Source organism: Mauremys reevesii, linkage group 4, assembly GCF_016161935.1.
Source record: "Mauremys reevesii isolate NIE-2019 linkage group 4, ASM1616193v1, whole genome shotgun sequence".
Taxonomy (NCBI): Eukaryota; Metazoa; Chordata; order Testudines; family Geoemydidae; genus Mauremys; species Mauremys reevesii.
The window spans coordinates 25,816,584-25,833,223 of NC_052626.1; the positions used below are offsets into that span (position 1 = coordinate 25,816,584).

Here is a 16,640-nt window from a genome sequence, read left to right on the forward strand (position 1 = left end):
AATCCTGCTGTAATTGCTGAGAGGAAGCATTGTCTAGTGTTTAGAGTAGGTGACTGAAAGTCCAGGCTTTTGTGCTAATCACCTAGTTCTACTACTGACATCCTGTGATGGGGCATATTCCCCATACTGGCCCTGAGAGGGCGGAATTAGGCCAGTTGGGCCCAATCAACAATTAAACAGTGAACTGAGGAGAGATTTAGGCTGTTAGGGGCCACTAATTGGAAGCAGGCTCAGCTGGACAGGAACAGGAGGGGCATGTATAAAACACAGGAGCTGGGAGCAGAAAGGGGCTATAGGGAGGTAGACTGCAATCACTTTCTGGATCAAGGGAGGTGTGTTGGGACTATAGAGAGTAATTGATAGTATTCTCTGGGTGTTGGGAGGATGACAACCCAGAAAGGGGAGGAAGCCAGAAAAGTAGGAGCAGGCTTAGGGGAAAAGCAGCAAGGAATAGTAGTGCAGAGCTTAGCTGCTAATTAGAGGGCCCCTGAGCTGGAACCTGGAGTTAGAGGTCTGTTCCCCTACCACTGGAGGAGTAGCAAGGTCAGAGCATTGAAGTGAAGACTGCCATTTTGTATAGCAGGACTGTGATACCACCCTGGAAGGAGGAACCATGTAGTGACCTGGCCGGAGTGCTGAGTCATGAAGAAGAGGCTGCAGTTCCTGGAGTGAGGTGGTCTGTAGGGCAAAAGGATGACAGGAAAGCCACAGCCAGAGGAGGATGCAATGCCTGTCTGTAGCTAATTACCAGAGTGAGGAGGAAGCTCTACTAACAGTGAGTGGACTCTGTGACACTTCCCATGAGACCTTAGGCAAGTCCCTTAATCTCAGTGCCTCAGTTTATTCAGCCTTCTGTGAAATGGTTTTAATAATGTAAGGCTTAATTAATAAGTGATTACAAAGTGCTCTGACACCCTTGAACAAGAGTTACTATAGAAGTGCCCAATACTTTTATTGTCAGAATTTTGTCCTTGAGTTCTAATTCCAATTGTCAATATTTCAGACCCCCAGATTCAAGTTCAAGGCTGACCTATTCTAACTGCCTTATTGAACACTGCTATATAGACATGTTTGTCTAGATTTTCAGGAAGAGGCACATGCAGTTGCATACATGCAAGTGTACAGTCCAATACAGTACAACCAGAAATAGCTGACTGGAGCGTACAAACTGCAGATTTGAACATGAACATGTGCTAATACTATGTGGGTCTTTGCCCCCCTCTTGTGGCTGGACCATAAGAGGTTTACAAGTCTGCTACTAGGCTAATTTAGTCCTCATGCTTTTAGGTCAAAATGTTCCAGGTTCAATATCTATAGGTGAATGTTAGCAATTACTAATACGATAAGGTGACAGTATATGGGGCATGAACAGAAGAGAAGGCACAGTTTGGCTTTTATGCTTGGACCTCTTGTCCTGGTTTGACAATGGTGCAGGGTTTTTTTGTTTGTTTGTTTGTTTTTCTGTTCCTTTAAGCATGATGAGCAAAATGCGTATGGTTACATGTCCAGTAAAGCCAGTGAAGTTATGCCAGGAACCAGGGGGGTATCACCACCCAGTGGGGAGCTCAGAGCTAGAGCTGGTCAGAAAATTTTCATCTAAGCAGTTTTCAGTTGGAAAAAATGCCATTTTAATTTAATCATTTTTTTTCATGGAATCAAAAATTTTGATGAAATTTTCCATGACAGGGAAATCCTCAGTTTCAACCAGCTCTACAAAGGACAGTGTGGACATTAAAAATAAAAATACTGGGCCAGATGTTGAAAAAACAACAAAAAAAACAAGGAAGGGAAAGTGAACAAAGATTGTGTGACATGTTCAGATTGGATTGTTCTGTACTGGGGGCTGATCCAACAGCTGTAGAAGATACTCAAGCTATTTTTACACTAGCAATATCACACACCTGATAAGTATAGCAATGGGGTCCCAAGGCTTCTGCTGCAATCCCTCATTCTTCTTTTAATTCTGAGCAGAGTACTGTGCCTCAGAATGGCACAAACAAGTAACAATCATTTAGCTGTTCGCATTGGAAAGTCATGTCCTAGTTGTGAATTATTCCCTCAAGAAATCGTAGTAATCTTGACTATTTTTGAATTTCTGAACATACTTTGATTTAAAGACCAAATTAGGCTTAAGCCAGTGATCGTATGTCTTGAACCACTTTTGAAAATAAATGAGATGTGCTGATGCCGAAATGTTGGTAAAAGGGGATTAAGAAGACTAGGCTGCTTTCCACCCCACTGGCTTTGTGTTACTATTAAGAGGGATGGATTAATATCAGATTTCTGGTATCTGGTTCCTCACTGATATTGCTTAATTATCCAGATAAGTAATCAGAGTCCAAGCATGAGTGCCAACATAAATACAAAGAACATCTTATTTTTTTCTGGGGAGGGGAAAGTGTTTATTAGTTTAAGCATCATAACGATACAATTTTAGAGTGCTCATTAAAGTTAAAATGTAAAGTAGTTTTTAGCTGCTTGGTTTTGGTTAGTCGCTCTCTGAAAAGAAAAGTAGTGGTTTGTTTATTCATTAACAGGCACTGCCAAGTGTCTTATACTCCATGGCTTCCAATGACACTGGCCTGCATGTTCCAGTTTTAAGTGATTTTCCCATCCAATCCCCCTCTCCAATTATTCCATATTCCTCTTTTTCATTCTCAATACCCCCTGTCTCAGACCTGAGGCCTCAGCATAAGAGGGTGGGCCACTGAGCTTCCCCTGGCTCACATCAGAGGCTGAAAACATCTGGTCTCCCAGCTCAAGCTGTGGAGAGGAGGACCATAAATTCCCAGATGGCATTTGAGCTGAGGTCTTCTGCATAGATGCTTTCTGTGCTTGCTGGTAATTTTATCCAGTGATACATTTTGTGTGTGTGTGTGTGTTTTAATAGCCTCTTGATTCTAAGCCTAGAGAGGTGCTTGGGGCGGATGGGAGCTCTGATTATGAGTCAGCTGGTTCGAGTGGAGTCTTTGGGGTTGCCTCACCATCTTTCCATCCTTGGATGGTTGTATTTATTACCAAATCTTTATCTCAAAGTCCCACTAGTTGCCACCAGAACAAATCTAAAAAGCCCCTAGGTGTTGCTCTTGAAATAGGGCTAGCAAATCCTTCCTGCTGGAAACCCTGACTACTTCATTCTTGATCTTCCTAGCCTGCCATTGGATCAGGGGATTATGCCAGAGGGAGAAAACATCCTGAGTTGTAAGATAGAGTATGGAACTTTTCTGTGTGGGTCAAGATAGAAGAATTTGCTTTTCTCAGTTTCTTAAAAGGGATGAAGGAAGGAAGACTCCCGGAGCTGTCCCTCCACTGTATGAGGAGGGAAGAAGAGAGAACAATCTGCACCCAGCCACCAGGATAAAAAGAAATAGCTGATAGGAGGAAGGAGAGAGAAGGACCAGTGCATTTAATAGGTAGCCAAATCTGAATATAACCTGCAACATATCAAGTCCTAGAACTGCTCTGTTCCCCGGCCTGCTCAAACTATATGTAAACTAAATCTAAATATCAGCGCCCATGCACATTCCTAGCGGGTATATGATTAAAAAGTTGTAGTTATTTGCTTCGCTTAGTTTAATATTCATTGTACCAGAAACCAGCCAGAGTGCAGCAAACATGCATAATGTTGTTCAGCACAATCTGCATTCTTTGTACACAGGGAAAGCACTCATCTTTCACAAGCTGTATATTTCCTTTTCCTATGTTCTGAATTTCAGCTGATATGCCCATCCACTGCCATAGCTTGCTAGCCCTGCCTTACCAAATAGGTCACGCCAGTTCTAAACCAGCAGCCTAACTTTTAATTAGAGTAGTAAGACATAGCTGATCCAGAGGAGGGGCAATGGACATAGTGCAGGAAGAAGTAAGAGCCCCTCCAGAAGAACAATATAGCCGAGGATGACTCCAAACCTGAAAGGAACTGGTGACACTAACAGCCCTCTCTCTCTTCTTTCTCCCCCTCCACTAAGCAAACTGCTGAAAGCCTGAGATCAGTTGTAAAGATAAACGAGAACTGAAAGATGTGCAGCAGGTCTTGTACTTGAAAGCGCCATACATTATGATTCTACACATGCCTCCCTAGCTCTAACCAGAACAGTTTCTCACATATTTCTGTGGGAGGGGAGATTATCTGTCAATGACTCAGAGTTGAGGAGGTGAGAGTCATAATCTTTGTTCAACCACTGAACCTGCCATGGGAGGAAGACTAGCGCCGGAGGTCTCCCACCTCTCTCAGGGCAACAGTGGGTGACTCCAACCCCGTAAACCAGTTATTTTACATGGTGACAACACTAGCAGTCCTCATGCGCAGTGCAATAATTATTGACAGCATACATACAGACTAATGGCTAGGCAACAAGATCATACCACAGTGTTACGTATAAACTTAAGTAGATGTGTTATTGTTGAACTACTGTATCCCTGACTATACTAATTATTTTACTTAGGGTAGGTTAGGCAAGGTGAATCCTTTATGCCCTTCTCTTTATCATATATTCCCTTCCTTCAGTTGTACCATCCGCAGCTGAGTTCTTGCCGGAAAAGCATGACCTATGTATGATCAACTTGATCGGTTTTTGGATAACAAACATCCAAGTGAAACCTTGCAGTTGCAGCTGTTGTTAATCAGTGGCTTTCCATTCACTCAGTTAATATGGTCTTAGCATGGTGTTAGGGACTTTTCTGTGGTGGGAGGTGATGTCTTTTGGAGGAGACATACAGTAAAACTGAGGTCCTGTGCCCACTTGTGGTCATTTAATGATTTTTACATCACATTGTTTTTACAAGAAAAAATGTCAGGTTTCAGTGGTAGCTGTGTTAGTCTGTATCAGCAAAAAAAATCTACTCCTTGTGGCACCTTAGAGACTAACAAATTTATTTGGGCATAAACTTTCATGGGCTAGAGCCCACTTCATCAGCTGTATGAAGTAAAAGATACAGGAGCAGGTATAAATACATGAAAGGATGTGGGGTGCTTTACCAAGTGTTAAGTCAGTCTAACGAGATAAATCAATTAACAGCAGGATACCAAGGGAGGAGAAATAACTTTTGAAGTGCTAAGAGTGGCCCATTACAGACAGTTGACAAGAAGGTGTGGCTAAATTGCAATTTGGATAACTATAGGTTTAGTTTTGCATGGTATTCTTCACTTCCTTCCGATCATGAACTGTTGTGCAGTATCTCAATCTGCTATTGTGGACCTACCGTGTTCCACCCAGGGGAGACTGCATTTCAGTGCTAACACAGTATTTCCTGTAAAAAATCTATGAAGAGTTCAGTCCTACCCTTAACATACTGAGTCATGCAAGGGCAAGAGTGAAACAGTGCTGGCCATGTGGCTGAGCCATCTTGCTGGTGCAGGGGATGGCAGAGCTGTCCCATGCTGCTATGTGCTCTGCAATTCACCCTAATTCTCCAAGAGAGCAGCATGTCTTCCCTTAAGTACCCTACTATCCATGTCTGCATAAACACAAAAAGTAATAATACAATTATGATGAAGACAAAGAAGCATTTCCTCCTGTGGAGATTCTTGTACCGTCCTATGAACTGATTGGTGCTGGCCCCTGTCAGAGATGGGCTAGAAGCCTTGATGAATCACTGGTCTCCTGCGGTATTGCAATTCCTATGACTTTATTTGTAAATAGGGTCACAGGAATTTCCTTGGGAATCAGTCTAGATCACCAGCTCCCCTATTTTGGTGCTTCAGATAGAGGAAGGCTGGAATTCTCCCCTTGTGGTATTGGGGTGTGCTGTGGGCAGGAGAAATATGCTGTTTGCACCAACTTTCTCCTATTGCACTTGGGCTCTTCAGGTCAGCATTTTTCTCATAGTTTATACAATTCTTTAGATTCCTTTGGGATAAAAGGCACCACAGAAACATGAAAGATCATTATAGTTTCTTTCCCTTGTACTGCTAGCTTTTCCTACCTGAATATCTCAGCTGGATTTAATTAAGTGCTCTCAGTGGGCTTTGCAAGGTAAGGAACTTTAACCAAAAATCAGGTAAGATTTGCCAAGTTGTGACAGTCATTGTTCCAAAAAGCAGCTTTTGTCTTCAATGTATCCATGGTCCTAAATTCCTACTGGGGCCTTCATTGCTCTCCAAGAAGAAAGATGGTCCAGGGATTAGGAAATTAGTCTGGGACTGAGACAACACAAGTTTAATTCCTTGTTCAGATACCAGCTTCTCATGTGGTCTTTGACAAGTTACTTAGGCCTGGCTTACACAACACAGTTAGGTTGACTTAAGTAACCTTGCATTAACCTAGTTGTGCATGTTTCTACACTCAAATTTTTCTCCCATCAAAGTAAGCTCCATGTTATTGTTATATAGTTACACCACCTCTCCAAACAGGGTTGAGCCCTTGTAAACACAGTGCAAGTGTATCCAGGTGCTGTCCCACTGTGCCCAAAACTGACTGCTCTCATCACGATTGTGAACTGGAAGCTGCCCCCATTTAAAACTCCCATGTTTAAAATGCCTGTTCTTGATCGTCCAGCTTGTCGAGTACACCTTGCAGCTCTCCCTTGCCATGTGCAACTGCCCAACCAACTGTGCTGGCTACATGGTCTAGATGTGCTCCTGCCTGGAATAGACAGGAGGTATTGGATTCTTCGGGCCTGTGGGGAGAAGAAACTGTGCAGGCACAGCTACAGAGCAGTTGCAGAAACATGGACACTTATGAGCAGGATTGTACAGGAGATGCAGGTGAATTTGTATGACATGGATCAGCATACGTACCGCATGAAAGCGAAGGAACTGTGGCAGGTATACCAGAGGACTGGGGAGGCCAAGAGTCAATCTGGTCCCAAGCCACAGAACTGCCGCTTTTACAACAAGCTGCTTCCCACACTGGGTGAACACTTCATCATCACCCCACAGACCACTGTGGATACTCTGAGGAGCCTGAGACACAAGACACCTGCCGTGAATAGGGAGGAGGATGCGGGAGATGTAACTGGGGGATGAGGCGTGGTCCAGCTGTGCCATGAGCCAGGAGCTGTTTCAGACTCCACTGCAATCTAGTCAGTCCTGGCAGCCTAGTGTGGACAAGGCCAGTGGAGGGGAAGGAACCTCAGATAGGACTGCATTTCCTATTACAATGTTGAAATGTACAGCTGGGACCCAACCCTAGTGGAGCAGGAAATGGGCACTGACTTTTCATTAATGTACTCCTACTAGAAGAGATAGTGGTACAACAAAGAGAGCTGGAGTTAGCTGGAGGGGGAGGGGGATGCGAAGCAGTTTATGTAGAAAGAGATTTCCTTTAATCTTCCTGAGAGATCTCCATGAAGCTTTCATGGAGGTGATCTGCAACCCTCATGAAGATTTCTAAGGAAGACAGCCTTATTTTTGCCTCCAGGGTAGGACACTCTCCCACACCAGTGCACAATGATTTCGGTAGGCATCATTGCAGTAAACAGGCTAGTAGAATATGGGCTCATGCAGCTTTGGAATGCCACCAGCAGCTGTGTTCTCTGTGCCTTTGTTACCCTTCGGAGCGAGATAGCCGCTAAAATCATCACCCCAAAACCATGCCAATGCTGAGTGCCATTGCCCTGCACTCATATCCATGGAAACGGGCTGAAATGTTGTTGTTTCATGCAACTGAACAATTCCCTTCTCGTTTCTTCTCTCTCCCCACCCTTGTTGAGTCATGTTCACCGTGGTTGTGGCTGAAGAGCAGTGCTGTGCACAGACATTTCAAGGCAGCATGGGAAGGGAGTTCTGAAACGTAACTTTTGCTATCCATCGTGATTATAAATACGATACCTCTGTGTGGTGTTTTATCTGCAGCTGTTGCAATTGCAGCCTTGAGGTCCCCTCTCTCCTGCAGAACGCCTGACCATAATAGGGAGGAGATCCTGCAAAGCAGTGCTGCATCAGATCACGAAGAGAATATTGCAGTCAGTGTGGAGAGGGAAAGATCAGAAAGGAAAGAGGCCCAAGACACGGGGGGGGGGGGGTGCACCGGGACATAATGGGGCTTCTCTGACATCGAACACAGATGCTGCAGACTCTTGTTGACCTACTAGTTCCACAATCATGGGCTTGTCTCCTTTTAGAGTCAATGGAGACCTCCTTTTCAGTGTCTCCCCATTCCTTCCCCCTCCTTCTCCCCATTAGTGCACTTGGCATCAGGGGTTGCAACCCTATCCATACCACTCTATACCAGCTACACATACACTGACCTATGAGACCCACGACTGATGTGTGCATAGCCAAAATGAACTCAAATGGACATGAATGTTCTTTCCCCTTGTTAAATTCTGTTCCATTCATTCATCTGAGATGTTTTTATTGTATTTGTTTATAATGGCACATTGGGGTTTTTTTGCACTGGTTTTGGCATGCAGTAAAAACATACGTTTTGGTAAATAATTCATCTTTTTTAATTCACATATGCTGCAGAATGCATAGCACTATTGAAAGTACCCACTACTTGTTATTGTATAGGGCAACAGAACTCACAGGATCAGTGACACTGTGTAATAATTATAAATATACAGCAAGCACTGCAAAATTAATAGGTGCATTAATGGACCGACTTATATTCATAAATGTGCATCAAACATCACACAATTCCTTATAGCCCCCCAAATATGTAATCTGTTTCTTGCGGCAGAATGTTCCTTCTCGTTGTTTTCTGGACAGGCCTGTGCTCTTAAAAATGTGAGCATTGTGCACCTTCCCTGAGCAGCTAATATTAATATAGGTAAAGTGTCCCTAGTAATTCACCAATGCGTGCATAACAATAGCAAAGTAGCCCTTTCTATTGATGTACTCTGCGGAAAGATGTGTTGATGCCAAAATAGGGATATGCCTTCTATAGCCCCCCTGCCATTCAGGAACCCCATTTCTGCAAATTCATCCACTATGTCCTGCACATTGCTGAGAGTCACAGTCCTGTGTGGCTCCACACAGTTGCATGACAATGGCCCCCACTGTGAATTTTCCAACTCCAGAATGGTTTCCACTGACCAGTAGCAATGTGGTGCTGCAGGCTTTCATAGAGGGATTGCCACTGGCTTCTCAGCTGTCAGTAGAGCTTGTATTCTGGTGTCCTTGTGCTGAAGGGCTGGGGAGAGATCGGTACACAGATCCCGGAATGTGGTTGTTCACATCCAAAAGTTCTGCAGCCACTGCTCACTGTTTCAGACATGCATTACAATGCGATCTCACTGGTCAGGGCTCATTTCTCAGGCTCAGAAGGGGCACTCCACTATCTGCAGCTGCTCTGTGAATGCCACCAACAACCTTGAATTGGTTTTCACTATATCCCACAGTAATCTGTCTCCCACTAAATCATCATGTCCCCCGCTGCTGCAGTTCTTCCTGCTGCTCTGCAAATACCAGAGGATGATTCATTCTGTGTTTGCAAGGCTCATGGCAAAAGTGCAGAGCTGTGCAAGCACCATGCTTCTGTCAGATGTCAGCATGAAGTGCAACAGTGGTTTGTGGGATTTTTAAAAAGGCAGAAATTGGGGTCCATGGATGGCATTATGAAATGGAGGATGGGGCATGATGAGAATTTGACGCCTTGCTCCCAGTCACTCCTGCACAACTTGTTTCTGCCCCACCATGCATTGACAAAATTTCCCCAAAAGTGCACTGGACAATGTAACTTGTGTTGGCCAAAGCTTGTAGTGTAGACATGGCCTTAGAGTCAGTTTTGCATCTGCAAAATTGGCTAATAGTACTGCCCTGTGTCGCGGGGTTGAGGACAAACATAAAAATGTGACACACATCATATGATAATGAGGGCCATATAAATATCTAGTATAAATTGAAAGTCAATGGGACTTGACTTAAATCCTACTTTAAACAAGTAAATGTAATAATAGTACGTACAAATATAAACAGTAGCCTTTTTAATTCTTTGGGAAGAGTAGATACATCCTGTGCATCATCTGACACGTTGAGCAGCCTATCTGAAATATAAGTACCAAAAGGCTGCCTGAGGAGCACGTTACATATTTGTGAAAGTTCTGGGCCTGATTTTGTTTTCACTTATATGGTGTAAATCAGAAGTAACTCCACGGAGGTCACTGGACTAAAACCAGTGCAAAACAATACAAGAGACATGCAAATACAACTATATTTGTGGTGTTTCAGAAAGAATCTTGTAATGAAAACTGCAAAAATATATCTGAGTGTTTATCATTGTGGAAGAAAAGATTAAATGCATTAGTTTCCCTTCTGAGCAACCTCAAATTTTAAAAAAAAGAGCACTTTCCCTAGTTTATACAGTAATTCCCTTATTTGTTAATTTTCACTGAGGCCAGAAGTCAGAGTAAAAGTTTACAAGAAATGTCACATAAAGTTGTTTTCAGTTTGTCTTGGGCAATTTTTCAAATAATCAGAATGTCACTTTTGGAAACTTTTGAGGGCCACAAAAGATTCAGAGCTCAGTTTGGAATGCTGGACCAGTAATGTTGATTTTCAATAAGTCATGGAGCACTGGGGAAGTTCCAGAAGACCAGAAGAAAGATAATGTGTGTATAGTTAAAAAGGGTAAATGGCATGACCCAGGCAATTATAGGCCTGTCAGACTGATATTCATCCCAAGCAAAATAATGGAGAAGCGGATACAGGACTCAATTAATAAAGAATAAAAGGAAGGAAATGTAATTAATGCAAATGAAGCCAGGTTTATGGGAAATAGATCCTGTCAAGCTAGCTTGATATTTTTTATGCGATTACAAGTTTGGTTGATAAAGTTTTTAGTGTTGGCATAATATTCCTAGACTTCTGTAAGGTGTTTGATTTGGTACCATACAACGTTTTGATTTAAAAAGTAGAATGATATCAAATTAATATGGCACATATTAAATGGATTAAAAACTGGCTAACTGATAGGTCTCAAAATGTAACTGTACATGGGGAACCATCATCAAGCAGGTGTGTTACCAGTGGGGTCCCACAGGAATCAGTTCTTGTCCCTGTGCTATTTAATATTTGTATAGATGACCTGGAAGGAAGCATAAAATCATCAGTGATCAAGTTTGCAGATGACACAAAAATTGGGAGAGTAGCAAATAATGAAGAGCTCAAGTAAGTGATTTAGAGTGATCTGGATCACTTGGTAAACAGGGTGCATCAAACAATATGCATTTTAATATGGCTAAATGTAAATGTATCCATCTAGGAACAAGGAACATAGGGCATACTTACAGAATGGGGGACTGTATCCTGTGAAGCTGTGACTGAGTACAAAGATTTGGTGGTCATGGAGGGTAATGAACCGAACATGAGCTCCCAATGTGACACTATGGCCAAAAGAGTTAATATGATGCTGGGATGTATACACAGGGGAAGCTCAAGTAGGAGTAGAGAGGTTATTTTATCTCTGTAGTTGGCTCTGGTGTGAACACTGATGGAATACTGTGTCCAGTTCTGGTGCCCACAATTCAAGAAACATGCTGATAAATTGTAGAGAGAGCAGAGAAAAGCCATGAGAATGATTAAAGGATTAGAAAACACATCTTATAGTGATAGACTCTAGGAGCTTGATCTATTGAGCTTAACAATGAGAAGGCTAAGGAGTGACTTGATTACAGTCTGTAAGTTCCTACATGGAGAACAAGTATGTAATAATGGGCTCTTCAGTCTAACAGAGAAAAGTATAACATGATCCAGTGGCTGGAAGTTGAAGCTAGACAAATTCAGACTGGCAAATAAGGCATAATTTTTTAACACTGAGAGTAATTAACCATTGGAACAATTTATCAAAGGTCATGGTGGATTCTCTGTCACTGACCATTTTTAAATCAAGACTGGAAGATTTTTCTAAAAGAGCTGCTCTAGGAATTATTTTGGGGAAATTCTATGTCCTGTGTTATACAGAAGATCAGGATCAATGGTCCCTTCTGGCCTTGGAATCTATGAATACACTCACAAGTCTGAGGCTTTTTTATATTTGATACTGAAGTACCATGGCAGCCATTTTAGGCAATTTTGGTATGTGGAGAGAAGACAGGGTAACATAGAATAACCCCTGGCCAGTCTCACATTCACATTTACATTTATAAAATAGTATATAGAGACATACCAAATCAAGTGATTAAAAGAAATATAGCGCGAGACACTCAGCTGGCAAAATGGAGTTGTGCCAAGTTAAACCAGCTAAAGAGCTGGTTCATCCCCTCTAGTTCCATCACTAGAAGTAGCATAGGGATCTGCACTGGCAGGCGAAAGTGAAACATCAGGCTCTAGACACTCCCACTCCAACAAGCTATAGTCCAGAAAAAGAATGTTTTCCCATCACTTTGCAACTGTAGGCTTTGGGAACAGCCCTGAGGCGACACAAGGAAGCTTGCACAGCTACTGCCCATGTATCTATTTTGTGGATAAACACAAGGCTTTGGTCTCCAGGACTATTAACCTAGCAACTTTCACAAGCATTAAATTAAATTAACTGTAAAAGAAACTAAAAACAATGAGGAGGGGAGAAAAAGCAGAAATGTATTTCTGTCTCTCAGCCAAGTTCAGAAGGAACTCTAAATGTATCAGGAAAATTCCACAGAAAAGCAGTGAGGCTTATGTAAAAGCAACAGCAAGAAATCTGGCAAATCTAATCTCTAAGTGTGTTTCCTCATCTTTTATTTCATTTCCACACATAAGGGCCAGATGCTTCACTGGTGTAAAATCAGTGTAAACATTGGCCTATGATGATTTACTCCATTGGAGGATCTGGCTTTGCGCGTGATTAGCTATGGTGCTGTTTCTTTTTATTAGTATACCCACTGAGGTGGGGCTTTGTGGTGCTACAAGCTTTTTTAATCAATAAGGGTGGGGTTTATATGGAATTACACCCCCTGAATATGCTGAAGCCTATAAAAGGCTCTCTCCAAACCAGCTTTCCATGGAGATGGAGAGAGGTTGTGCGGTATAGAAAGCAGACACATTTTTCATTGAACCTGGTTCTAAATAAATGAATCATCACTTAGTCATCCTCCTTGAAAAACAGGAGAGAGTCGGCAAAATGAGTACATCTTTCACCCCTTCTTAAGGGTTTACTTGGGTGTGGGGAAATGTTAAAGGGAAAAGAATAATGCATCATGCAGACCATATTTTTAAAAAAAATAATCCCACTTTATAAATAAATGCAAAGCAGCAGAAGAAAAGCAGCATATTATGAATAGACACCCTTGAAAATAAATTTCAGACGTCTCTAGAGAGCTTGAGAAAATAACTATCATGCACTGCATTAAGTGGAAGGAGTTTCCCTAAGAGAATCGAGGGATCAGAGTATCAGAGGGGTAGCTGTGTTAGTCTGGAACTGTAAAAGCAGCAAAGAGTCCTGTGGCACCTTATAGACTAACAGACGTTTTGGACCATGAGCTTTCGTGCGTGAATACCCACTTCGTCGGATACCCACTTCATATTCACCCACGAAAGCTCATGCTCCAAGGGATCAGAGATATCCTGTCTTGGTTAGTCTTTGATAAGTTTGCATCTGTGTCTTTTTCACATTACTGGTAATAAGTTGAGAGCTGCACAGTTACACTGGGTGAGGGGGGAGGGATGGCAAAATTGTTTCTCAGACTTTGAATGGCAAAAATGATTGATTGTATTGGGATTACATTAGCACAGTTTCACAGCTCCATTCGAGTTACAATGGGGGAAATGGAACTGGGGGGTTCTCTTTCTCCTCTTCTGTTTGACCTCATCATGTACACCCTAATAGAAACTCTCAGAACTACTTCGTGGATAAAAGGAATCCATGCCGATGAAGCTAAATATAAAACATGCCTCTTTGCAGATGTCCTATTAATGTTTTTGACAGACCAGGAGATATCACCCAGTTTCTCAAATATATTAAAAACATCTGGAGATATGTCAAGTTATGTTCATAAATCAAAACAAATCAGAAGTCTTGGGAGTAGACAGGGGAAAGGCTGGAAATTAAAGAGTTCCTCTTTAAGTGGATTGCAAGTTCTATTAACTGGCTAGTTACAAAGGTACAGCCAAGTCTGCATGTCATTTATAAAAATGTCATAAGGAGCCACTTATTTTTGTATGTATTTATTTATTTATTTATTATGCTATTTTAAACATCTAGAACTATCTGGAAAGGACCAAGTCTCCCTTTTGGAGTTAATTGAAATTATAAAAATGAACATGCTTCCTAAAAACATGTACCAAGTGCAGATATTTCTTCCTTTTATTTTAACTTTAATGAGACTATAGCCACTGGGTTAATTCCCATCTTTCCTCCTTCCTCCCAGAAATTTATTCAGAAAAACCAAAAGTTTCTTCTCTCAAAAATAAAATCTTTGGAAAGCAAACAAACAACCAAGTTGTGACGGGGCTATAGAACCATGTCCAAAATAGAGGGTGTAATGAGGCCTTTAACTGGAGAAACGTGGAAGAACATAATAGCCAAAAAGTAATGCTACCAGTTAACTCTATGCAAATCCAAAATAAGTCTACTGACTTCTATGGATTTACGGTAGTTTAAATTATAGCAGAATCTGAGCCTTCTTTTCTAGACTAACCAATAACATTCTAAAATAAAACAAAATCCTCTGGAGTGATATTGAAAACAGGTAAGGAGACAGAAAAACATGGTAAATTCAACTGGGCCACAATTCTTTCCAGCATTTCCATGTTTTTCCTCAAACCAGTTATTGTAGCTTGAATTTCCCCTCACTTGCACTGAGGTAAAAGGCTCAGTTTGCAGGTTGAAACATTCTGTTTTACCCTTTTTGGAACAGAATATTTCAATTTTTCATTTCAAAGTGACTTATTGCTTCAATTTTCACATTATATAATATGAAATAACAAAAGTCAAAATCAGAATGAAAAATTTCAGTTCTATCAAACAAAAATGTGCACACTGACCACAATTTTTTTGCCCAGATTTTCATTTCACAGGAAATTTCAATTTTTGTTTTGTTTTAGTTTTCATTCCATTTTGGAATGGAAAAAGATTCAAAATTGTGAAAATTTCTGTGTAAACCTAGTATAAATAAGTGAATCAGGATATATATCTCCTCAAATGAAATACTGAGAAAGCAAGGAAGCCATTTAAATCCAACCCTTAGAAGGCCCACTTATTTATATGAATCCAAAACCATACAAATAATTTCAATATGTTATAATTTACTAAGAAGCCTGAAGCTATATAAGTAGCCGAGACATGAAAAATGAAACCTCTACAGAACGCTAAGCAGATTAACAACATACTCATATAATAACTGGAGACAGACACAATATGTCGTTGTGTATGAATTATTTATTTCACCTTATATATAAAATACCACACACAAAAATATTCCCAAGTATTGTATATAGTAAATATGAGAAAGAATATATCACATGTTTCAGCTATGTCTTGCAAACACTTCTTCACATTGAGCATCTTTATTTATATAAGCAATCCTATTGAACTCAATGGAAGTAAACTGGAGAAGGAAAATACTCACTTCCAGAAGGTCCTGTAATTAGCCCTGTATTATACAAACACAGTTGAGGTGTTATCAGGCATACACTGATTCAAAAGCTACATGTGTATCACCTCTTTTCTCAGGGTGAAATTTTAGCACTACTGAAGTCAATAGGAAGTTGCGCCATTGACTTAAGAGGGCAAAGATTTCATCCTGGTGTATCTAAGAGACCCAAAACAAATACTAATTATATGCCAGAATATAATGCTATCATGGTCCATGCCACCATATTTCAAATTTTCTAACATGAACCTTCATACTTTGTCCCATGCCACATCTTGTGGAAGGAAGAAGCTCTTCAAAGCCACTATGTTATCATCTTTTAGGCCTTTCTTAAAATACACCTGTCTCATGATGCCTACAGAACACTTGACAACGGTTAGGCAGCTGGTGTGCTATGACCACTGCTTATTACATGAATCATAACTATCTCACTACTCCCTTGTGCTCTGTTTGTTGTATCCACCTGTTGTTTCTTGTCTTTTACTTAATTTTTAGACTCTTAAGGGCAAGGAACCATCTTTTAATTGCATACACGAGCACAACGTGGCCCTGACCCTGGCCTTGAGACGCTGCTGCAGCAGAACAACCACCATAACAGTAATAATAACAATGACAATAATAATAGCAAATGTCATTGGACCATTATCACAGAATATTGTAGTATTTTTACAAGCTACATAAGGGTGTAAATGGCTTGTAACTAGTGCTGTGTGTATATATTCCTATGTGTAAATGTGAACAATAATAATAAAAAGACAATTATGTGTGAAAGCATCTTAGAAAGTTTTATCTCTTAGGCCATTCTTATCAAATAAAAGGAGCTAAAATAACCTAGTTACAAGTATCTTCTCCTTTCTGCATCATGACAACATTCATTCTGTACCTACAAGCTTTAAATGAACCTGGATCCAATATTTCATTCCCTGGGGGAAAATTATTAACACTAATCCTTGTCTTTGAACAGAGCAACCTTTTGATTCGTGCAACTGAGCTCTGTCACCTCACTACTTCACTTTTCTATGTCTATCACAGCATCCTATGGCAACATAATTCATCTGAATTCATGAGGCTCATATAGCAAGGGTCAGAGTATTAATATGTTAGTAGTGTGCCAATTTGCCAATTATGCTTTTTTATAGAGTCTCAATTAATTATGCTGGAATGTTTTTATGCCAGACTGGATATTA

General features: G+C 41.0%; 1 long non-coding RNA gene across 2 annotated transcripts; it reads left to right on the forward strand.

Moving 5' to 3' along the window:
* The first annotated feature begins 295 nt into the window (after nt 1-295).
* On the forward strand, nt 296-16,187 carry LOC120405191. Of its 2 annotated transcripts, none has more exons than XR_005598421.1 (3): nt 296-332; nt 584-775; nt 15,949-16,187. It is a non-coding gene; the product is annotated as an uncharacterized LOC120405191 (long non-coding RNA). The 2 variants fall into 2 exon arrangements; XR_005598420.1 differs by having other exon boundaries at nt 300-332; nt 581-775.
* The last annotated feature ends 453 nt before the right edge of the window (nt 16,188-16,640 follow it).